Raw genomic sequence first — 25,246 nt, 5'->3', positions numbered from 1 at the left:
CACTGATCGCCGCCACTGCTAGTACGAAAAAAAATAAGAGTCCAGTATCTATACTGCCATTTGTAAACGCTAGAACTTTCACAAAAACCAATTACTTTACACGTATTGGGATTTTTTTTTAGCAAAGACATGTCTAAATTTTGGCCTAAATTTAAGACGAAATTAGATTTTTTTTTTTTTTTTACTGAATGTGCTTTAGAGCAAAAAGTCAAAAATATTGTGTTTTTTTCAAAATTGTCAGTCTTCTTTTGTTTATAGTGAAAAAATAAAAATGCACAGGTGATCAAATACCACCGAAAGAAAGCTCAATTTGTGGGGAAAAAAAGGACGTCGATTTCATTTGGGTGCAGCGTTGCATGACCGCGTAATTGTCAGTTAAAGTAACGCAATGCCTTATTAAAAAACAATGGCCTGGTCAGGAAAGGGGGGTAAATCCTCTGGAGGGCAAGTGGTTAAGCCCATTGGATTGAAACGCGTCAGTCAAGATGGTCCCTGGGCTTATGTCTCTCTGGAACCGCAACAGAACGTGGCCAGAAGGATGTCGATGTACGAAGCCCCACACAAATATTTATTTATTATTTATTTCAGGTACTTGTATAGCGCCATCAATTTACGCAGCGCTTTTACATATATATATATTGTACACTCACATCAGTCCCTAACCCTCAAGGGGCGTACAATCTAAGGTCCCTAACTTACATTCATGCATACACATACTAATTTACCTATCAGCATGTCTTTGGAGTGTGGGAGGAAACTGGAGTACCTGGAGGAAACCCACGCAGGTACAGGGAGAACATGCAAACTCCAGGCAGGTGGTACCAGCTTTCCATTTTTCTACAGAAATTACAAGGGGCTCAAGCCATGGACTGCTTTGGCTCTGCTAGCTTAGAACATACATTATGGGGTTGATTTACTAAAACTGGAGAGTGTAAAATCCGGTGCAGCTGTGCGTGGTTCACTGATGTGATCTATGACATTGACAACCATATACGTAACTTACTTTCTGTGTGTTTTGGATGCAGAAAAAAAGCAACTGAAACGCAGGTTTAGGCTTAGGTCCAGTTCACACAAGAAAAACACACTCTGGATGCATTCCGGATATGTTTATTCTTACAGTGCACACCACGTGCAGTTTCCAGTGCGATTTTGATGCAGTTTGCTACATTCCAGAACAGTTCTGTGCAGAAAAATGCAGCACGTTCTACTTCTAAACTGACTGGAACTGACTGCACTGGTGTGAACCAGGGCCATTGGAATACAAGGAAAACACCCTGTGCATGCATTTTTGATGCAGAAAAAAAAGCACTGGACTGCATCTAATGTGAACTAACTCTAATAAAACACTTAGGGCCAGTTCACACTGCATGCGTTTCAGTTGCTATTTTTCTGCATCCAAAAAGTAGAACATGCTGCATTTTTTCTGCACAGAACCATACTGGAACATAAACTGCATCAAAACTGCACCAGAACTGTGTGGTGTGAACTGTAAGCAAAAATGTATCCGGAATTAATCCAGAGTGCGTTTTTGTGGTGTGAACTGGCCCTAAACTTCAACATGCATTTCAGTTGCTTTTTTTCTGCATCCAAAATGCACAGTGCATTCCGGTTCCCCAAAAAAAAATGTAGAACAGGCTGCATTTTTTTCTGCATAGAGCTGTACTGGAACGAGGTAAAACGCATCAACAACGCACATGTCCCTTTTTAAATTGAAGAAAAAGAGAGGGGAAAAAATGCACTGGAATGCATAAAAAATGCACTGGCATGCGTCAAAAGCACATCAAAACCGCACCGGAACGCACATATCCCTTTTTAATTTGAAGAAAAAGAGAGGGGAAAAAACTAACTGGAGTGCATAAAAAAAACGCACTGGAATGCGTAAAAAATGCATCAAAAACTCACTGGAATGCACGTATCCCTATTTAAATTGAGGAAAAAGAGAGGGAAAAAATGAACTGAAATACATAAAAACACACAGGAATGCGTCAAAAACGCATCAAAAATACACCAGAACGAGCCAAAAAGCCTAAAAAACGAGCATGCAAAAATACATGCAGAACGTATCTAAAGGGCTGGTTCATACTATAGAAACGCAGTCCAGATGTATTCTGGATGCATTTTTGACACGTTCCGGTGCGTTTTTGATGTGTTTTTGATGGGTTCTAGCGTGTGTTTGATGTGTTTTTGACGGGTTCTAGCGTGTGCTTGATGTGTTTTTGATGGGTTCTAGCGCATGTTTGATGTGTTTTCGATGGGTTCTAGAGCGTGTTTGATGTGTTTTTGATGGGTTCTAGTGCATGTTTGATGGGTTCTAGTGTGTGTTTGATGTGTTTTTGATGGGTTCTAGTGTGTGTTTGAGGGTTCTAGTGTGTGTTTGATGTGTTTTTGATGGGTTCTAGCATGTGTTTGATGTGTTTTTGACGGGTTCTAGTGCGTGTTTGATGTGTTTTTGATGGGTTCTACTGTGTGTTTGATGTGTTTTTGACGGTTTCTAGCGCGTTTGATGTGTTTTTGATGGGTTCTAGCATGTGTTTGATGTGTTTTTGATGGGTTCTAGCGTGTGTTTTATGTGTTTTTGATGGTTTCTAGCGTGTGTTTGATGTGTTTTTGATGGTTTCTAGCGTGTGTTTGATGTGTTTTTGTCGGGTTCTAGTGCGTGTTTGATGTGTTTTTGACGGGTTCTAGTGCGTGTTTGATGTGTTTTTGATGATTTCTAGTGTGTGTTTGATGTGTTTTTGATGGGTTCTAGTGTGTGTTTGATGTGTTTTAGATGGTTTCTAGCGTGTGTTTGATGTGTTTTTAATGGGTTCTAGTGCGTGTTTGATGTGTTTTTGATGGGTTCTACTGTGTGTTTGATGTGTTTTTGACGGGTTCTAGCGCGTGTTTGATGTGTTTTTGACGGTTTCTAGCGTGTGTTTGATGTGTTTTTGATGGTTTCTAGTGTGTGTTTGATGTGTTTTTGACGGTTTCTAGTGCGTGTTTGATGTCTTTTTGACGGTTTCTAGTGTGTGTTTGATGTGTTTTTGACGGTTTCTAGTGCGTGTTTGATGTGTTTTTGACGGTTTCTAGTACGTGTTTGATGTGTTTTTGACGGGTTCTAGTGCGTGTTTGATGTGTTTTTGACGGGTTCTAATGTGTGTTTGATGTGTTTTTGACGGATTCTAGTGTGTGTTTGATGTGTTTTTGATGGGTTCTAGTGTGTTTGATGTGTTTTTGACGGGTTCTAGTGCGTGTTTGATGTGTTTTTGACGGGTTCTATTGCGTTTTTTATGCATTCCAGTTAATTTTTCCCCTTTTTCTTCAAGTTACATAATGACAACCATATCACCTACTTTTTGTGCATTTTGGATGCAGAAAAAAAGCGACTGAAAGGCATGTTTAGGGAAGGACGTTTGGCGGTTGTGCCGTTACCTGGCATTGAACCTGTGCATCGTCTGGGATGGAATATATACATGGAGTTGGGATGGCTTTGGTTAGACCTTTTCATTCGCCCACTCCCACCAGCAGCCCCCATGCGGTCAGGAAATCCCTCCCTCCGCTTTGTAAAGCCATCAAGGGCTGTCTGCAGGCACACGTGCTAAAAGTTTTCACCAGCAGTGTATCAATCCTGTCCAACAGCTACAGCTACTAAATCCCCTTCCCTGCTGTCCTGGATTACTGCTCCTGGAGGTGAGATCTGTTCTCAGGATCGGATTCATCTGTAGGATCCAAGGGACAGGTAAGTCCTTTGCATTTTCCAAACTCTCATTCTGTTTCTGACATTTTTGGACAGCTGTGCAGAGCTGGCATGCAATGCAGATGTTGCAGAGCTACAGGGCAGAGGAGGAGTACATGGGCATCCTTGGTCTTGTAGTTCTGTTTTCAGGGGGTATATGATCACCATGTATAAATACATTGGTGGGCCGTTGAAGCTGACCATAATTGAATTGAAATTTGGCCGCTTCAGCAGGTAGCAGACGAATTTCGAATCATCAATGGCAGTTCTCATTCGTGAGAAGCCTAATGATCGACTTCTCCTGAACAGGCTTGTTGGAAATTTTTTTTCCATCAGCGCTGCTGGCAATGGGCTGCAGTGCTGATCAGTGTATTCTGACAGTTGAGGAGTCCTGCTGTCAGAATACAATAACAGATCCGGAACGGATTCCTCCACCCTCTTTGCATGTGTGGATGGAGGAATCCGTTCCGTTTTTTTAATCAGCCTGCTGGCCGATCAAAAAAAAAATGATCCGAGTATGTCCAGCCTTAGTAAACTTGGTGTAGAGTGATTCCCTTTCAGATCAATACATAGGACAAGGGGGCACTCTTTATATCTGGAGGAAAAAAAAATGTCACCTCCACATATGGAAAGGCTTCTTCACAGTAAGAGCTGTAAAAATGTACAATAGGCTCCCTCCAAAACTAGTTCTAGCCAGATCAATTGGATTAATTCCCAAATGCACAAAATATAACTGGATATTAACATTTAGCCCTGGTTCACACTGAATGTGACTTTGAAATTGCACTACTTCACTTGAAGTAGTGCGATTTCAAAGTCACAGATCAGTGCGATTTGTACCTCCGATTTCACTGCGGCCTGCACATTCATTTATCAGAAGTCAATGCAAGTAGCGATTAAATCAGGAAAAATTATGTTTGAAATTGCACTCCTTCAAATCGCACTGATTTAGACAGTGCCATAGAAAAACATTAGATGCGACTTCAGGTGTGATTTGTAAAGTTAATGCAAGTAGCGATGATATCATGAAAAATTAGTGCAGGAACTATATTTGAAATTGCGCTCCTTCAAATCGCACTGATTAAGACAGTGCCATAGAAATACATTAGATGCAATTTCAGGTGCGATTTGTAAAGTCAATGCAAGTAGTGTTGAAATCAGGAAAAATTAGTGCAGGAACTATATTTGAAATCACGCTCCTTCAAATCGCACTGATTAAGACAGTGCCTTAGAAACACATTAGATGCGACTTCAGGTGCAATTTGTAAAGTCAATGCAAGTAGCGATGAAATCAGGAAAAATTAGTGCAGGAACTATGTTTGAAATTGCGCTCCTTCAAATCGCATTGATTTAGACAGTGCCATAGAAATACATTAAATGCGATTTCAGGTGCGAATTGGAAAGTCAATGCAAGTAGTAATGAAATCAAGAAAAATTAGTGCAGGAACTGTGTTTGAAATCGCGCTCCTTCAAATCGCACTGATTAAGACAGTGCCATAGAAACACATTAGATGCGACTTCAGATGTGATTTGTAAAGTCAATGCAAGTAGCGATGAAATCAGGAAAAATTAGTGCAGGAACTATGTTTGAAATCACGCTACTTCAAATCGCACCGATTAAGACAGTGCCATAGAAATACATTAGACGCGACTTCAGGTGCGTTTTGTAAAGTCAATGCAAGTAGCGATGAAATCAGGAAAAATTTGTGCTGGAACTGTGTTTGAAATCGCGCTCCTTCAAATCGCCCTGATTAAGACAGTGCCATAGAAATACATTAGACGCGACTTCAGGTGCGATTTGTAAAGTCAATGCAAGTAGCGATGAAATCAGGAAAAATTTGTGCTGGAACTGTGTTTGAAATCGCGCTCCTTCAAATCGCACTGATTAAGACAGTGCCATAGAAATACATTAGATGCAATTTCAGGTGCGATTTGTAAAGTCAATGCAAGTAGCGATGAATCAGGAAAAATTAGTGCAGGAACTGTGTTTGAAATTGCGCTCCTTCAAATCGCACTGATTAAGACAGTGCCATAGAAATACATTAGATGCGACTTCAGGTGCGATTTGTAAATCGCATGTCACACCGAAGTTGCAAGGGTGTAAACCAGGGCTTATAGGCAGGGACGTCCCTAGAGTTGGTGTCACCCAGTGCGGTACCACTTGGTGTCACCCCTCCGACGATCCCCGCAGGATGGATCAGATCTGCGGATTGGGGAGCATAATGGATCAGACTCAATCCGCAGATCCGATCCATCCTGCAGGGATCGCCAGCTTGCTTTAAAACTTACCTTTTAGTGGAGAGATCAGTTAACCCCGTATAGGTTGCAAGCCGACGATCCCCGCAGGAGGGATCGGATTTGCAGATTGGGGAGCATAATGGATTGCACTCCGATCCATTATGCTCAATCCGCAGATCCGATTCCTCCTGCGGGGATCGTCGGTTTGCTTTAAAACTTACCTTTTTGTGCAACAGGTGTCACCCGGAGCGGCACGCACCCCCCCCCAACCTGCCTAGGGACGTCACTGCTTATAGGTATTGTTGATCCAGGGAATATCCAATTGTCTTCTGGGGGATCAGGAAGGAATTTATTTTGGATCATGCTTTATTTTGCCTTCCTCTGGATCAACTGTACGTCTAGGATTCTGGATGTGGAGGCTTTCTATATATTTATTCTATTTATTTATTTTTTCTGTTGGTTGAGCTAGATGGACTTTTGTCAACTTAACTATGTAACTATTCCAATTGTAAATGAAGTTGATCATTTTTGGTGAATTAGCCCCAGTTCACACTGCTGCGACCCCATTGCCATGCAATTTCCAGAGTGCGACTTATGCCAGGTTCACACCTAAGCCTTTTCCACAGTGTTTTTCAGAAACACACTACAGTCCATTTGACATGATTTCCTATGGGACAGGTTGACATCTCCGTGTTTGTTTTTTGGAAAGGGTCAGGGACTTTTTTTAAACGCAAAAAGTTGTGTTTTTGGGTCTATAGACTTCAATGGAAATGCTGCAGAATGTAGTGAATTTTTGCTGTGTTGGTACCACGTTTTAAATCTGCCTAGCAACAAGAAAAAAAACCAAAACATCAAAAACGTGGCAAAAACACATCAAAAAGGCATGTGCAAAAACACACAACGCACTGCAGAAACGGATGAAACGCAAACTGCATAGGTGTGAACCTAGACTTACTGGCGACTTTCATGAGCCATTAAAGTCTATGGGACACTCATTTGCATCAAAGTAGTGTAGGAACCTTTTTAGAGTAGCATTGGAACGGCCGCCATTGAAATGAATGTGTTTTTACTTGTCACGTGACTCTATGGGAGTTGATTTACTAAAACTGGAGAGTGCAAAATCTGGTACAAAAACCAATTAACTTCCAGGTTTTATTGTCAAAGCTTCATTGAATAGCTGAAGTTAGAAGCTGATTGGTTTCTATGCAGAGTTGCACCGGATTTTGAGCTCTCCAGTTTTAGTAAATGAACCCTTATGCGTCACAATGAATACTTTCCTTTCCTTTCTTTAAAGAGACCCGCTCCAAAACAGTAGAGAGAAAACGGAGGCACAACAACGTGTGCATGTGCCTTGAGCTGCATCAAAAAATTTCCAGCGTGCAGATCACAATCTCCCAAAACTGACCTCAGCAAACAAGAGTCCTCGCTTTGGTCTGACTACGGAGATGTAGGCGCCTTGGCTTGTTATGTAACCAGAGGTATACCTTAGAATACCTACATTTATACTTTGCTGTCCACAGATATTTCACAGGCAGAGTCGTAGATCCCACCAGTCCTCCTGTACGGGGCCCAGGCCAGCAGGGGGCCCAGGCAGATGGGTGAATTGGATGGGGGCAGAGATGGTGATCGGCACGGCTGGGGGGGGGGGGCAGTTACTGGAACAGATCACCTGTGTAAGGCTAGGTTCACACCTATGCAGGTTGCGTCTGAGCCATTTCTGCATTGCGTTTTGCGTTTTTGCTGGGTTTGTTTTTTTTCCTTGTTGCTAGGCAGATTTAAAACACAAAAATGCAGGAAAAACGCAAGACATGCTTTTCTGAAGCATTTTCCATTGATGTCTACTGAACCAAAAACACACCTTTTTGCATTCAAAAAAGTCCCTGACCCTTTCCAAAACATGCACCGAGTGAAAACGCACAAGTGTGAACATGTTCCATAGGAAATCATGTTAAATGGACCGTACTGCATTTCTGCAAAACCCAAAAACGCTGCGGAAAACGCTTACGTGTGAACCTAGGGTAACTCTCTCTGCAGCAGCTGAAAGCCGGCTTCTTCTCTTCCTCCCACTGACATTCAGCTGAAGCTGAGAAAGTCAGACAGGGGATCGGTCCCAGTAATTGCCCCTTCTGCTGCACCCATCACCCTCACTCTGCACCATACATTTTCCCCTACTGCCCAGGCCCCCCTGTGTGCCCCCCACAGTGCTGCCACCTTCCCACCAACAACTGCAAGCACACAATAGGATCCCTCAAGATGGAGAGTGAGTAAAGGGTCTGGTAGATATTTCACATTTACCACCTGCCTGGAGTTTGCATGTTCTCCCTGTGCCTGTGTAGGTTTCCTCCAGGTACTCCAGTTTTCTCCCACACTCCAAAGACATGCTGGTAGGTTGATTGGATCCTGTCTGAATAGTCCCTAGTATGTGTATGTATCAATGTGGGGACCTTAGATTGAGGGTTAGGGACTGATGTGAACGGACAATATATACGTAACTCTGTGTAAATTGACGGCGCTATATAGGTACCTGTAATAAATAAATAGACCCAAAAACACACAAACTGAAAGGTCTGTAGGATGGTGGTCCTCAAAGGTAAGTAGAGGAAAAAAGAACCCCTGAGGTATCCACTGGAAAAAAAAGGAGAGGCAGCTTACCAATCATTAAAGTGTTACTAAACCCACAAGAGTAAAATCAGTCTGTATATGCAGTAAAGCATGCTTGTTATACTCAATGTGGAACCTAAGGGGTTAATCCTCTGCATTGTGTAAAAAGGCTGTTTGATCCTGTCTTTTCTGATACAGACTGAACCAGTGGTCACATGCACATGCTCAGTTTGGTGTGTATTGCTAGAGTTGTTTTTTTTTTTTCTTGGGAGGGTGCATGTGATCAGCAGAGAGCCAATCAGCACTGTTCAGACAGAGGTCAGGGGTTCTGCATCCTCCTAGAGCAGAAAGAAAACTCCTCCTACAAGCATTAACCAGTGCTCTGCTGAGGTCACAAAACTGCTATATACTGCTGAAGAGAAAAGATATTTAGCAGTTTATATTTACTAAAATAATTGCATTTCTATGTTGTGTGTACTGTGGGAGACCAGATATAGTGAATGCAGGGTCCTGGGTTTAGTAACACTTTCAGGGCCAGTTCACACTATATGCGCGTATCGCAGTGGTTATCACTTCCACCTAGCAGTGCTAGGGTCATTGATTCAAATCCCCACCCTGCATGGAGTTTGCATGTTCTCCTTCCATGCTCCAAAAACATGTTGGTAGGTAAATTGGCCCTAGTATGTGAATAAGAGACCTTATATCAGGGGTGTCAAACTGGTGGCCCTCCAGCTGTTGCGAAACTACAAGTCCCATCATGCCTCTGCCTTTGGGAATCATGCTTGCAACTGTCAATCTTGCAATGCCTCATGGGACTTGTAGTTTGGCAACATCAAGTGGGCACCCGTGCCTTAGATTGTAAGCTTCTTTAGGGCAGGGACTAATGTAAATATGTAAAGCACTGCATAAATTGACAGGGTAATATAAAATATCTGTTGGAGCTACCTTGGGTGCTATTTCCAGTTCAGCCCCAAAGCATAGACAACACAAAATCCGAACCATTATGCTCCCCAATCCGCAGATCCGATCCATCCTGCGGGGATCGTCGGCTTGCTTTAAACCTTATCTTTTCATGGAGCTAGTGGAGAGATCAGTTAACCCCGTATAGGTTGCAAGCCGATGATCCCCGCAGGATGGATCGGATCTGCGGATTGGGGAGCATAATGGATCAGACTCCAATCCATTATGCTCAATCCGCAGATCCGATCCATCCTGTGGGGATCGTCGGAGGGGTGACACCAAGTGTTACCGCATTGGGTGACACCAACCCTAGGGACGCCCCTGATCCCAACACCACTGTGTAAATAGAACTTAAAGTGTTACTAAACCCACAACAGTAAAATCAGTCTGTATATGCAGTAAAGCATGCTTGATATACTCACTATGGAACCTAAGGGGTTAATCCTCTGAATTGTGTAAAAAGGATGTTTGATCCTGTCTTCTGTGATCCTCCCCTTCTTCCAGTGTCTCCTAAATATCTTCTGATAGAACAGAGGTTCAGGAGCAAGCTGCACATGCTCAGTTTGGTGTGTATTGCTAGAGTGCTTTTTTTTTTTTTCTTGGGAGAGTGCATGAGATCAGCAGAGGGCCAATCAGCACTGTCCAGACAGAGGTCAGGGGTCCTGCATCCTCCTACAGGGAAATGAAAACTTGCAAGCTATAACCAGTGCTCTTCTGGACACTGATAGAAGTCACAAGACTGCTCTAACTGCTGATGAGAAAAGGTATTTAGCAGTTTATATTTACTAAAATAATTGCATTTCCATGTTGTGTGTACTGTAGGAGACCAGATATAGTCAATGCAGGGTCCTGGGTTTAGTAACACTTTAAAGAGGAATTTCAGTCCCCACAATGCTGGCCCACCCCCTCTTTTCGTCCAAGAAGACCTTCCTCAGGATCCACCTCTGGAAAACGAAGTGCATCCTGAGGAAGCTCTTCTTGGACGAAACGCGTCGATCCATTTCTCCCTCGTTTTATGTTCATTGAATCATATGTACCTTCTGATTGCACTGTAGCTAGTATTGAATGTTTTTATATGATGATATTAGCATTTGTAATCTATAAATAAAAATACACTTCTTACTTTCACATTTTTATTTATTTTTTTGTGTATGAGGGCACCTTAAATCCCAATTTCCCACAGTCTCCTCTTTGAACACCTAATGAACACCTGTGCACACACCATCATGGCTGTACTGGGGGGGGGGGGGGGTGGAGCCACTAAAGAGGGGACTGAAGTTCAAAAGTGGAACTAAACCCTCCTATCCTTTATAGCCAATGAAGCTGCCATCTTCGCCTCTTTTTGATCTGCATCTGCCATGGTGCTGGACACATGATCAGTTATGACACCAGACATTTGATGGCTTGACAGTTTGGAGCACAAGCAACTGTGGCACTTATCATTCATGGCATGCCTTTATTGTACCTGTTCTGGGAAATAGATGGGTTTAGTTCCGCTTCAATACCAATGATTAAAGTAAAAAGGGCGGATCTATGTCATTGTGCAGGGAGGCATGCTTCATCAGGATTTAGATCCACTAATGATGGGCTTTGAGGGGTTAATCTGAGTGAGTGAAGCAAACCTGTCTAATACGGCATTGCATGTGACTATCACCCTGCGATAGTTAAAGTTTCTCTAAAAAATCAACGTTTTTCTCTTTTGTTATGTTTATATTTGTTTTTCCTTTATTATTAGGTGAAACATCCTTATTGTTTATACAAAAGACAACTTACATTGCATTGAAGCTCAAAAAATGCTTTGAGAATCATTTAACATTTTCCAGGGCCAATCCAGTAAGGGAAAGTCGAGGGTTAAAATTTAAGCTGCCCTTTGACCATCCCCCTCAACCTAACTCAGAGGCTGGAGCAGGGGCGAACTAACAACTCATGGGGCCCCCGGGCAATAGGGGATCATGGGGCCCCTGTGTCCTCGCCCACACTCAAACCACAGACAGAAAAGCCTATGAAAGGTACCAGGGGCATCTCATGGGGCCCCCTACTGACCCTGAGCCCTCGGGCACTGCCCGAGTTCCCAAATGGTCAGTCCGCCCCTGGGCTGGAGGGGTTGTACACATGCCATGGACACAGCAATAAGTATGCCCTCTGTTGTGTTTAGTGGGTAGTACCACCAATGAATGCAGCCCATTCAAGTGAATGGGGAAAACTGCAGCCACGTGCATTACATGTGATTGCAGTGCAGTTGTGCTGGCCTTTAATGGGTAAAACAGCTGGTGAAGAGGGACATAGCATCTCCTAGATGCCTGTCAATTTTTCTCTGAAAAGTGATCCACAGCGGATCATTTTTTAGAGGGGTCACAAGGGTTTTCGCTAGTGTAAGCAAGCCCTAAAGCCCAGCTCCAGCTGGGACATCCTGTTTCTTTTTGAGTAAAGACTACAGATGTGCATGACAGAAAAATGTGTTTAGTTTGGGATTCGTTCCTTAATTTAATCATCTCGTTTCGTCATATTCATTATATTACAATGATTCATTTTTGGACTTTGTTTCGTATATTCGCTATTTTCAAATCAATTGGAAATTTGACATTCAAAATTTAAAGTCGAATTTTGAAATTCGAATTTCAGAAGATGGCTGTATTTGTTCTATTTTATAATATTTCTTTCTGTTTTATTCTAATCTATTCATTTTTTTTAAATTCTATTCTGTTCTATTTTTTTATTTTATTTTCTATTGTAGTCTATTCCTTTATTTGCTGTTTTATTGTTTTATACTATTCTACCCAATTTTATTCTTTTTTGTTGTATTGTACTCTATTTTTTTCTGTTCTGTTTTATTCTTTTCTATTCTACAGCCTAAGATGGAATCATCATCTTATTTCCCTTTTATACCGTACTGTATTTATTGCAATATGTTTCCATATCGAATTCAAATTCATTTTCAAATTCAAATCTGGATAATTCATTTCATTATATTTTATTTCAGATTCATTGAAATTCGTTACTATTGTGATTCCAAATTTGGATATGTAACTAAATGAATTGCAAATGTCTAGTAAAGACTTTGCTTTTGTCCACAGCAACTAGTCACCTTAGAAACATAGAAGAGTGACTGCAGAAAAAGACCAAGTGGTCCATTGAGTCTGTCGCAAATCTGCACTGAATAAGAGGGGCGGTAAAGCAAAGTCACCATGCAGCACTACTAAAGAGGATGCTGAGCCTGGAGATTTTATGAAGAAGTATAGTTGCCCCCATGTGCTTGTATAAATACAAACTACATAGGAAACAAGCCTCTAAAGAAAAAAGATATCAAACTATCATGTTCCATCAAGAAAAGAGCTATTATATTACTTGGTGTCCAAGCTATGCTCCATTCCGGTGTTGCAGCCCCTGCCAGTGTCTTCAGCATTTGACGCTTCTAGGAGTGCCACCCCCCTACTCTGGTTCCTTCATCCAATCCCTATGTACTACTGAGTCTTGTTGAGTCTGTTGTAAAAAGCAACCATGGTGCATGGGATGGAATTAGCACTGTTCTTCCAGAGAATAGGTGCAGGAATTCAACCACAACCGTTCAAAACCAAACCCACCACTCCCCCCCTTACACACACACCATCCAAAACGCATCAAATAGTGGGCGTTGTCAAATTTTACTAACAGTGGGAGGGTCTTAAAGGGGCATTAAATACCAGGAGTGCATTACATACCAAAAGCAGAGTTTGGGGGGGTTGCAGAATTCAGGGGTTCATAATGTACATAGTGCAGAGTTCAGGGGTGCTCTACGTGCAGAGTTCAGGGGTTCATTACGTACATAGTGCAGAGTTCAGAGGTGTGCTACACACAGACTTCAGAGTTCAGAGGTGTGCTACACACAGAGTGCAGAGTTCAGAGGTGTGCTACACACAGAGTGCAGAGTTTAGGGGTGTGCTGCACACAGGGTGCAGAGTTCAGGGGTGTGCTGCACACAGGGTGCAGAGTTCAGGGGTGTGCTGCACACAGGGTGCAGAGTTCAGGGGTGTGCTACATGCAGAGTTCAGGGGTGTGCTACACACAGAGTGCAGAGTTCAGGGGTTCATTACGTACATAGTGCAGAGTTCAGGGGTGTGCTGCACGCAGGGTGCAGAGTTCAGGGGTGTGCTGCACGCAGGGTGCAGAGTTCAGGGGTGTGCTGCACGCAGGGTGCAGAGTTCAGGGGTGTGCTGCACGCAGGGTGCAGAGTTCAGGGGTGTGCTGCACGCAGGGTGCAGAGTTCAGGGGTGTGCTGCACGCAGAGTGCAGGGGTGTGCTACACACAGAGTGCAGAGTTCAGGGGTTCATTACGTACATAGTGCAGAGTTCAGGGGTGTGCTGCACGCAGGGTGCAGAGTTCAGGGGTGTGCTGCACGCAGGGTGCAGAGTTCAGGGGTGTGCTGCACGCAGGGTGCAGAGTTCAGGGGTGTGCTACATGCAGAGTTCAGGGGTGTGCTACACACAGAGTGCAGAGTTCAGGGGTGTGCTACATGCAGTGTTCAGGGGTGTGCTACACACAGAGTGCAGAGTTCAGGGGTGTGCTACATGCAGAGTTCAGGGGTGTGCTGCGCACAGAGTGCAGAGTTCAGGGTTGTGCTGCGCACTGAGTGCAGAGTTCAGGGTTGTGCTGCGCACTGAGTGCAGAGTTCAGGGTTGTGCTGCGCACTGAGTGCAGAGTTCAGGGTTGTGCTGCGCACTGAGTGCAGAGTTCAGGGGTGTGCTGCGCACTGAGTGCAGAGTTCAGGGGTGTGCTGCACGCAGGGTGCAGAGTTCAGGGGTGTGCTGCACGCAGGGTGCAGAGTTCAGGGGTGTGCTGCACGCAGAGTGCAGGGGTGTGCTACACACAGAGTGCAGAGTTCAGGGGTTCATTACGTACATAGTGCAGAGTTCAGGGGTGTGCTGCACGCAGGGTGCAGAGTTCAGGGGTGTGCTGCACGCAGGGTGCAGAGTTCAGGGGTGTGCTGCACGCAGGGTGCAGAGTTCAGGGGTGTGCTGCACGCAGGGTGCAGAGTTCAGGGGTGTGCTACACGCAGAGTTCAGGGGTGTGCTACACACAGAGTGCAGAGTTCAGGGGTGTGCTACATGCAGAGTTCAGGGGTGTGCTACACACAGAGTGCAGAGTTCAGGGGTGTGCTACATGCAGAGTTCAGGGGTGTGCTGCGCACAGAGTGCAGAGTTCAGGGTTGTGCTACGCACTGAGTGCAGTGTTCAGGGTTGTGCTGCGCACTGAGTGCAGAGTTCAGGGTTGTGCTGCGCACTGAGTGCAGAGTTCAGGGTTGTGCTGCGCACTGAGTGCAGAGTTCAGGGGTGTGCTGCGCACTGAGTGCAGAGTTCAGGGGTGTGCTACGCACAGAGTGCAGAGTTCAGGGGTGTGCTACGCACAGAGTGCAGAGTTCAGGGGTGTGCTACGCACAGAGTGCAGAGTTCAGGGGTGTGCTTCACACAGAGTGCAGAGTTCAGGGGTGTGCTTCACACAGAGTGCAGAGTTCAGGGGTGTGCTACACACAGAGGCACCTGCACCTCCCTTGTCTCCATCCTGCACTCAGTGGGGGCCGTTGGGGACAAACTGTCACTTGTAAACACAGAAGCTGGACTTATTTGTTTACAAGTGATAGTGTTGAGCAGGGAGCAGAGGACCTGAGCCAGAGGTGGTGGAAAGGAGTTACACCAAGTTCCAGCTATAAAAAAGCCCTGGATGGAACTATGATGAGCAGTGGGAGAAACAGGAATCTGACACTCCTGGAAGTGTCAAATTCTGAAGACACTGGTGGAGGGAGCAACCATACAACAAAGGGGAGGTAGAAGACACTGGCCACTGGAGAGGTGAGTGTAATGGCTATTCTCTTGCAAAAATGTGATGGTCCGACTTCTACACAATATAAATTCAGTATACATATATATATATACAGTGGGGGTCGAAAGTTTGGGCACCCCAACTAAAAATGTGTATTAATGTGCATAAAGAAGCCAAGGAAAGATGGAAAAATCTCCAAAAGGCATCAAATTACAGATTAGACATTCTTATAATATGTCAACAAAAGTTAGATTTTATTTCCATCATTTACACTTTCAAAATAACAGAAAACAAAAAAATGGCGTCTGCAAACGTTTGGGCACCCTGCAGAATTTATAGCATGCACTGCCCCCTTTTCAAAGCTGAGACCTGCCAGTGTCATGGATTGTTCTCAATCATCATCTGGGAAGACCAGGTGATGTCAATCTCAAAGGTTTTAAATGCCCAGACTCATCTGACCTTACCCCAACAATCAGCACCATGGGTTCTTCTAAGCAGTTGTCTAGAAAACTGAAACTGAAAATAGTTGACGCTCACAAAGCTGGAGAAGGCTATAAGAAGATAGTAAAGCGTTTTCAGATGTCAATATCCTCTGTTCGGAATGTAATTAAGAAATGGCAGTCATCAGGAACAGTGGAAATTAAAGCAACATCTGGAAGACCAAGAAAAATATCAGACAGAACAGCTCGCAGGATTGTGAGAAAAACAATTCAAAACCCACGTTTGATTGCACGATCCCTCCAGAAAGATCTGGCAGACACTGGAGTTGTGGTACACTATTCCACTATAAAGAGATACTTGTACAAATATGGTGTTCATGGAAGAGTCATCAGAAGAAAACCTCTTCTACGTCCTCACCACAAAAATCATTGTTTGAACTTTGCAAATGAACATATAGACAAGCCTGATGCATTTTGGAAACAAGTTCTGTGGACCGATGAGGTTAAAATTGAACTTTTTGGCCGGAATGAGCAAAGGTACGTTTGGAGAAGAAGGGGCACAGAATTTAATGAAAAGAACCTCTGTCCAACTGTTAAGCATGGGGTTGGATCAATCATGCTTTGGGGTTGTGTTGCAGCCAGTGGCACAGGGAACATATCACGAGTAGAAGGAAAAATGGATTCAATAAAATTTCAGCAAATTTTGGATGGTAACTTGATGCCATCTGTGAAAAAGCTGAAGTTAAAGAGAGGATGGCTTCTACAAATGGATAATGATCCTAAACACACCTCAAAATCCACAGGGGATTACATCAAGAGGCGTAAACTGAAGGTTTTGCCATGGCCTTCACAATCTCCTGACCTCAACATAATTGAAAATCTATGGATAGACCTTAAAAGAGCAGTGCGTGACAGACAGCCCAGAAATCTCAAAGAACTGGAAGACTTTTGTAAGGAAGAATGGGCAAAGATACCTCAAACAAGAATTGAAAGACTCTTGGCTGGCTACAAAAAGCGTTTACAAGCCGTGATACTTGCCAAAGGGGGCAGTACAAGATATTAACTCTGCAGGGTGCCCAAACTTTTGCAGACGCCATTTTTTTGTTTTCTGTTATTTTGAAAGTGTAAATGATGGAAATAAAATCTAACTTTTGTTGACATATTATAAGAATGTCTAATCTGTAATTTGATGCCTTTTGGAGATTTTTCCATCTTTCCTTGGCTTCTTTATGCGCATTAATACAAATTTTTAGCTGGGGTGCCCAAACTTTCGATCCCCACTGTATACTTACCTTATATTTTATCGTATTATATATATATATATACTTACCGTATATATTTTACTGTATAATATATATATATAGATATACTTACCATATATTTTACCGTATTTTATATATATATATACTTACCGGATATTTTACCATATAATATATATCTATACTAACCGTATATTTTACTGTATTTTATATATATATTTACAGTGTATTTTACCATATTATATTTATATATATATATATGTGTGTGTGTGTGTGTGTGTGTGTAATACACACTCTAATATCATATCACCATAAAAGACTTTCATTTCCTTTCATCTATGCATATCTGAATGAAATCCTGACAGTCCCTCCAGCTTTTTATGAGCTGATATGGCCGGCTTGTTGAAGGTTACCTGGGAACTGAAAGCCTTTTATGAATGTTTGAAGAGCTGCCGATGAGATGGGCTCTCAGAATAAAGCACACACAGAGGCGGCACAGTGCGGCCCAGCCAGAAATAACTGTCGGTATTGTCCTATCATTTGCACAGGCTCCTACACAGGGAGCACAGTCTACCCTGACCTCCCCAGCTCTCCTCTATTAATATCCCAGTATTTCTGGAAATAACAGGGCCCAGGGGAATTCACATTAATGAGAAATATGTATTTTTACCCAGTGTGGCTTCACCCTGTCCTGCTGAAGGACCGTCTCGGAGTCTCTTAACGCTTTTTTCTGTATAGGATCTTGTCTGAGATCATTTTAAAGCAATAGTCCAGTGTTAATGAATACTTTCCTTGTGAGTAGATAATTGCAGCCTGAATGAAGCAATGTCAGGAATCCAAAATGTGAAAAAGAGGAACAAAATCAGGCTATAAAGCATTTATGTGCTGTCAGAGTTTTCAAATGTATAGGAACATGAAATGCAAATTTACCCAATAACCTTTTTTATATATTGGTAGAGTGACCCACCATTGGGCCATTATGGTTGTCCATAACCCCATTGAGAACTATTTTACCCCCCCATTCTACAAAAATGATAGTCAGGGTCTGCTTTGAGTCGAACAACCTGGCACCTCTCTCTGAAGTGTGCTCTCCATATATTCCTATACAGGGCCGTGGATAAAGGAGTACCACCAGTCCTCCTGTACGGGGCCCAGGCAGCTGGGTGAATTGGATGTGGGCAGGGAGGGTAATCGGCATGGTGGGGGGGTAATTGCAAAAATGATCCCCTGTGTGGCTCTCTCTGCACCAACTGAAAGATGGCTTCTTCTCCTCTCCTTCCCACCGGCCTTCAGCTGCTGCAGAGCCATACAGGGGATTGGTTCCAGTAATTGCCCCCGGCCGCACCCATCACCCTTCCTATGCACCATACGTTTCCCCTGCTGCCCAAGCCCCCTTGTATGCCTCCACCCCCACAGTGCTGTCAGCTTCCCTCCTCTCCTTCCCTCTGGCAGCTGCAAGCACACAGTAGGATCCTTCAGGATGGAGAATGGGAGAAGGATCTGGTAAATATGTCACATTTACCAGCCCCTTGCTTTCCTGAATGAATACAATGAGTGATTGGGATCCGTACTGTGTTCGTTCATAACTGAAGCATAGTAAATCGTTTTTTTTGGGAAGGGGCTGTCAGGTTGGCTGTGTGGGGCCCTGTAATTTATAACGGCTGCTCTTTCTTATAGAAAATCCACTAGAGGGCCAGTGACACCAGCATTTTGGTGTCACTCTCTGTAGCAGCGGTTCTGTTATGTAAGAGTGTTCCAGAAGCCTATGTCCTGGCGCTGTCTTCTCTCTCCTAGTGTTGGGAGCAGGGGCGGACTGACAACTCATGGGGCCCCAGGCAATAGGGGATCATGGGGCCCCTGTGTCCTTGCCCAAACTCAAAAAAGCCTATGAAAAAGGTACCAGGGGCATCTTATGGGGCCCCCTACTGACCCCAGGCCCTTGGGCAGTGCCCGAGTTTCCAAATGGTCAGTCTGCCCCTGGTTGGGAGGTGCCAGAGTTGGGAGCACCAGCCTTGTGAGTGTTGCCCTCTCAATGTAGACACCAACTGGACGCAGCAATGGACTGTAAATTCTACCTTCCTGGAGCCCTTTCTTAAACTTGAATACCAATTTTCAGGAACAGAGGTGGTCAGAGACTTCATGAGCTGTGAATGAGACTAAGTAGGTGAGCTGAATATGCAGTGCATAGAGATGAAACCTGCAGAGGAAAACAAAGATAAAATTAAAAAAAATCAATAAACACCATCAATAATAAAAAAGCACAAAAGCAAAGTAAGCTGCTTTCATAGACATTAATTGATGAATGATTGCATTTAGCAGTTCATTAGTAGGTGGTAATTTTGCAGAGTAATGAGTGGGAATAAGGGCATACTTGATCTACTGCATTTGTGACAAATTATTTGGACTTGCATTTTATGAAATCAGAAATCCAGGAACATACAAAAACACCATTCAACCAATTATTCATTTTAAAAATGTATTTTTCATTGCCCTAGCAGAGGGATCTCCAAACTAACAATCCACATTCGGCCCACTGCAAGATTGTACCTGCCTTGCAGCTGGTGTTCACAGACTAAGGATCCAAATCATTTGGTCACCTCAGATGGAGACCCTGGTGTAAAGGGGGACTCTGATAGGGACACTGATGTAGCAGGGGGCTCTGATGGGGACCCTTATGTAAGGGGAACTGTGATGGGGACCCTGGTGTAAGGGGGGACTCTGATAGGGACACTGATGTAGCAGGGGGCTCTGATGGGGACCCTTATGTAAGGGGAACTCTGATGAAGACCCTGTTGTAAGGGGGGCTGTAATGGAGACCATGGTGTATGGGTAACTCTGATAGGGACCCTGATGTTAGGGGAACTCTGATGGGGACCCTGATGTAAGGGGGCCTGTGATGGGGACCCTGATGTAGGGGGGCTCTGGTGGGGACCCTGATGGAAGGGAAACTCTGATGGGGACCCTGGTGTAAGGGGGGTTGTGATGGGGACCCTGATGTAAGGGGAACTCTGATGGGGACCCTGTTGTAAGGGGGGCTGTGATGGAGACCCTGGTGTAAGGGGAACTCTGATGGGGACCCTCATGTAAGGGGAACACTGATGGGGACACTGATGTAAGGGGGGCTGTGATGGGGACCCTGATGTAAGGGAAACTCTGATGGGGACCCTGATGTAAGGGGGACTCTGAAAGGGACACTGATGTAAGGGGAACTCTGATGGGGACCCTGATGTAAGGGGGGCTGTGGTGGGGACCCTGATGTAAGAGGGGGCTCTGAAAGGGACACTGATGTAAGGGGAACTCTGATGGGGACCCTGATGTAAGGGGGGCTGTGGTGGGGACCCTGATGTAAGAGGGGGCTCTGAAAGGGACACTGATGTAAGGGGAACTCTGATGGGGATCATGATGTAAGGGGGGCTGTGGTTGGAACCCTGATGTAAGGAGAACTCTTGTGGGGACCCTGATCTAAAGGGGAACTCTTGTTGGGACCCTGATGTAAGGGAGGCTGTGATGGAGACCCTGGTGTAAGGGGGACCCTGATGCCAATGAAACTTTGCCTTGTTTTACTTAAGTTCTTTCTCTTTGTTCTGAATGATATCATACTGATTTGCTGGCCCATGAATATTTGTAAAATATACAATGTGGCTCTTATACTGAAAAGTTTGAACCTCCTGCCTAGAATAAATCCCTGCTTCTTATATTGGCCTCCTATAATTTTCTGCACAAAAACCCTCAGAATGACAGGAGAAGTGAGCGGTGACCTCATCAGAGCACTTCATCTCCCTCTGTATCCAGTCACTGTTTAATGGAGGAGTATGGGATTTGAAAAAAAATAAACATACATACTCACCTCCATGCTGCAGCATCATTGTAAAGCTTGTGCAGAGCAGAGAGCAGTCACTGTCACTGGATGCCGGGCTGGGGAGAGGGCAGGAGCAGCGGCGCACTGAGAGGCTGAGCCAGTTGCCAATCAGGCATCTGAGTGGATCTTGACAATATTGTTGGGATCCTTCAAGGTCCTGGAGCCGTTCTTACACTTCAGCTGATAGCATATATATATATATATATATATATATATATACTGTATATTTATATATATATTATACATATATTTTCAATGTTTTTGCTATTTATTGTGTTTATTTCTTATTACTTTTTATCTGTCATAATACTTAAAGGTGGAGACTTAAAGTCTCAAAAGCTTGTGTGTTTTGTTTTTCTTTTTAGTCACTAAAAGGTGATCTTTTCTGCCTGTTTTTGCTTTCTCTACCTCTATTTTTATTCCTGGCTTCCACTTTTGCTTCAGCAGTTACCTGAATCTAAAACATCAACATTTTAAATGTGCCGGCCCTTTACCTTTGAAAACAGAATTAACCATTTTCACACTGCTGTACACCCATAGTTCTAGCTAACGTTGCAAACAGGGATTTTGGGTTCACATATAATGCGATACACGTTCAAGCTGGCCATCTGCGTCAAAGCGATCCCTCTTTGGCCAATCTCTGTTCTACTCTGCTAAGTAAGCGTAGGGACTGGGAGGGATCACTTTGATACATTTGGCCAGCTTGAACATGTATTGCATTAAATGTGAACCAAATTTCTTTTTGCTAGTAGTACTGTATGCTGGACTGATCATTTGGAAACTTGGGTGCTGCCCGAGGGCCCGGGGTCAGTAGGGGGCCCCATGAGATGCCCCTGGTACCTTTTTCATAGGCTTTTTTGAGTTTGGGCAAGGACACAGGGGCCCCATGATCCCCTATTGCCCGGGGGCCCCATGAGTTGTCAGTCCGCCCCTCACTGTATGTAAGGTTGTAGAGCAGTAAAATGTTAATTCGGATTTTTTTTAGGTCTCATGCACACTGGATGTTGCAATCTCTCCTAGACGCCTTTCCTCCTGGCAGGGGGTTTTGGCAGGAAAAACTTTACACCTGTAACTGTGTTTAAAGCACTTAGGCATGTCAAGTGCTTGGCTGTTCATTCATTTCACTGTCCAGATTAAGAATTTTTTCTGACCATTGAAATGGGTTAATTCTCCAGCATTGACACGTGTAGACGCGTTTACAAGCATCAGGCATTTTTTCTACCACATTGGAAGCGCTGGTGGTGTTTATTTTTCTGCCTCTAAATACCCTTGCCTCTTCTAAATGTGCATGGACACATAGGTTAACATGCAGGGGTGTTTAGAGGCAGAAAAAAAAATGCCTGATGCACCAAGGAGCAGCATTAAAAATGTCCAGTGTTAACATATGGTCAGATTTTCTTTAGCACTTGATGTGTTTTATATACATTGCCCAAAAAAATTAAAGGAACACTTTTTAATCTGAGTATAGCATCAAGTTAATTAAACTCCTGGGATATTGATCTGGTCAGTTAAGTAGCGGAGGGGGTTGTTCATCATTTTCAGCTGCTTTGGTGTTAATGAAATTAACAACAGGTGCACAAGATGGGCAACAATGAGATGACCCCCAAAACAGGAATGGTTTTACAGGTGGAGACCACTGACATTTTTCTCCCTACTCTGCCTTTTTTTACTAGTTTTGCTTTTTGGCTAGGGTCAGTGTCATAACTGGTAGCATGAGGCTATACCTGGACCCTACAGAGGTTGCACAAGGAGTCCAACTCCTCCAGGATGGCACATCAATACATGCCATTGCCAGAAGGTTTGCTGTGTCTCCCAGCACAGTCTCAAGAGCCTGGAGGAGAGTCCAGAAGACAGGAAGTTACTCTAGGAGAGCTGGACAGGGCCATAGATAGTCCTTAACCCATCAGCAGGATCGGTATTTGCTCCTTTGTTCAAGAAGGAACAGGATGAGCACTGCCAGAGCCCTACAAAATGACCTCCAGCAGTCCACTGGTGTGAATATCTGACCAAACAATCAGAAACCGACTTTATGAGGGTGGCCTGAAGGCCCGATGTCCTCTAGTGGGCCCAGTGCTCACTGCCCGGCACCATAGAGCTTGATTGGCATTTGCCATTGAACACCAGAATTGGCAGGTCCACCACTGGCACCCTGTGCTTTTCACAGATGAGAGCAGATTCACCCTGAGCACATGTGACAGATGTGAAAGGTTCTTGAGAAGCCATGGAGAACATTATGCTGCCTGTAATATCGTTCAGCATGACCGTTTTGGTGGTGGGTCAGTGATGGTCTGGGGGGGTATATACATGGAGGGATGCACAGACCTCTACAGGCTAGACAATGGCACCCTGACTGCTTTTAGGTATCAGGATGAAATCCTTGGACCCATTGTCAGACCCTACGATGGTGCAGTGGGTCCTGGGTCCCTCCTGATGCATGACAATGCCCGGTCTCATGTGGCGAGAGTATACAGGCAGATCCTGGAGGATGAAGGAATTGATACCACTGAATGGCCCCCACACTCGCCTGACCTAAATCCAATAGAACACCTCTGGGATATCAATGATTTGGTCAATCTGACGCCTCCAAGTTGCACCTCAGACTGTCTAGGAGCTCAGTGATGCCCTGGTCCAGATCTGGGTAGAAATACACCAGGACACCATCCGTCGTCTCATTAGGAGCATGCCCCGACGTTGTCAGACATACATACAAGCACGTGGGGACCATACAAACTACTGTGGACCATTTTGAGCAATTTCAGCAAAATGGACTAGCCATCATTTTTTCACTTTGATTTTCGGGATGTCTTTGAATTCAAACCTCTGCTGGTTGATAATTTTCCTTTCCATCAAACGATGGGGCATCATTACATTCCTAACACATTGCCCAGTCCATATCAGTATAGATATCCAGCATGAGATTTTCCCCATTTAGATCTGATGTGTTTGTAAAGTGTTCCTTTCATTTTTTTGAGCAGTGTATACTTAGCTATTTGGATTTGAGCACAGACCTTACTTCTACATTTCTGACCCTTTACCATTAGCACAGTGTTCTTAAAACAATGTAAAAAACAAAGCATTTTTGCCTGCTTACATCAATTCAATAGCTTTCAATGTTAAAAAAAATTGCTGGAAAATGTATGCAAAAATCGCAAGTGATGGCGGCAGATTTAAGAAAGAAGAAATCCCATCTCAGATAGCTGTGAAGAACACAAATTTTAATTTTTTCACTCTTTGCTGGTATACACATATCATAATCACAAACGTAAGTAGCATGGGATGACCCAACAACGCACATGCTGCTTCCCGCATACAGACCTATAAGAAAGCGACACGCCTTCACTCGCAGCAGCCATAAATGATTACTCTGCTATCGTACAGACATTTCACTGATAACAGTGACAAGGACATTTATGTTTGCAAGCCCAAACCACAAGCGCAGTGAATGTTTCCACCAAATTCAACAGAACAAAATGTTTACTAGGAAGACGGAAACTGCAAAGACATACTTTGAAAAGTGAGACGTTTCATACAGTAACGTCAGATGCAGAAAGACAGGAACGTAATTTCATTTGGATCTGGACTTCACTGCAGCCAAAATTCCAGAGAGCACCTCACAGGGTCACTGGGAGTGTGCTTCCTGAAGCCTGTGTAGCATCCTCCCTCTTTTGTGCTTTTTTTTTTTTTTTTATAAACAATCAGGTGCTACAAAGCAAAACAGATTTAAAAGTGATTGGTGGCTGCAAAAAATGTTCTGCTTTGGTTTTTTTTTATCAGGAACTCTGTATGTAAGAGACAGAAAACAGCCTATGGGTGGATTTGGGGATTTTTTTTTTCTTCCGTCTTGACGAGGGGTTCCCAGATCAAAAGGTTACTGACAATAGGAAATAAGGTGGACAGAAACTTTACAGCAGGGGTGTCAAACTGGCGGACCTCCAGCTGTTGCAAACTACAAGTCCCATCATGCCTCTGCCTTTGGGAGTCATGCTTGTAACTGTCAATCTTGCAATGCCTCATGGGACTTGTAGTTTGTCAACAATTGAAGGGCCGCCAGTTTGACACCCGTGCTTTACAGCATTGCCTGGATGAAAACCAGTTGGCGGTTTCTTCTGTATGCATCTCTAGTCTTTATTTTCAAAGGTAACACACGTGTATCTAAATCTCCCTTGCCTCTGAAGCCCAATCAGCGTTTGGATGGCACTTCAGAGGCTATTGACAGGCGGTGAGGAAGACATGCGACGCCTCATCACCGCCTGTTTTAACCCTGTTTTTGCCAGTAATCGCGCCTCAATCACATGTGTTAGAAATTCTGAAGGACCCTCTGCACACTGGTATATACCCTTTCAACCACATGTGTTACACATGTTCGCGGTGCTTTCCCTT

General features: G+C 43.9%; 1 protein-coding gene across 2 annotated transcripts in view; it reads left to right on the top strand.

Moving 5' to 3' along the window:
• Positions 1-3,573: 3,573 nt before the first annotated feature.
• The window catches only part of SLC38A5 (solute carrier family 38 member 5), a 147,759-nt gene continuing 126,086 nt past the window's right edge, over positions 3,574-25,246 (top strand). Inside the window, exon 1 of one of the 2 annotated variants that reach the window (XM_089675011.1) lies at positions 3,574-3,718. The gene's annotated coding sequence lies outside the window, so the exon portion shown is untranslated. The remainder of the gene's footprint in view (positions 3,719-25,246) is intronic. The other variant, XM_089675010.1, reaches the window with a different exon arrangement.

Source organism: Staurois parvus, unplaced genomic scaffold (assembly GCF_062004578.1).
Source record: "Staurois parvus isolate SC_StPar_1 unplaced genomic scaffold, SC_StPar_1.0 ptg000154l, whole genome shotgun sequence".
NCBI lineage: Eukaryota > Metazoa > Chordata > Amphibia > Anura > Ranidae > Staurois > Staurois parvus.
This window is presented reverse-complemented; position numbering and strand designations above follow the sequence as displayed.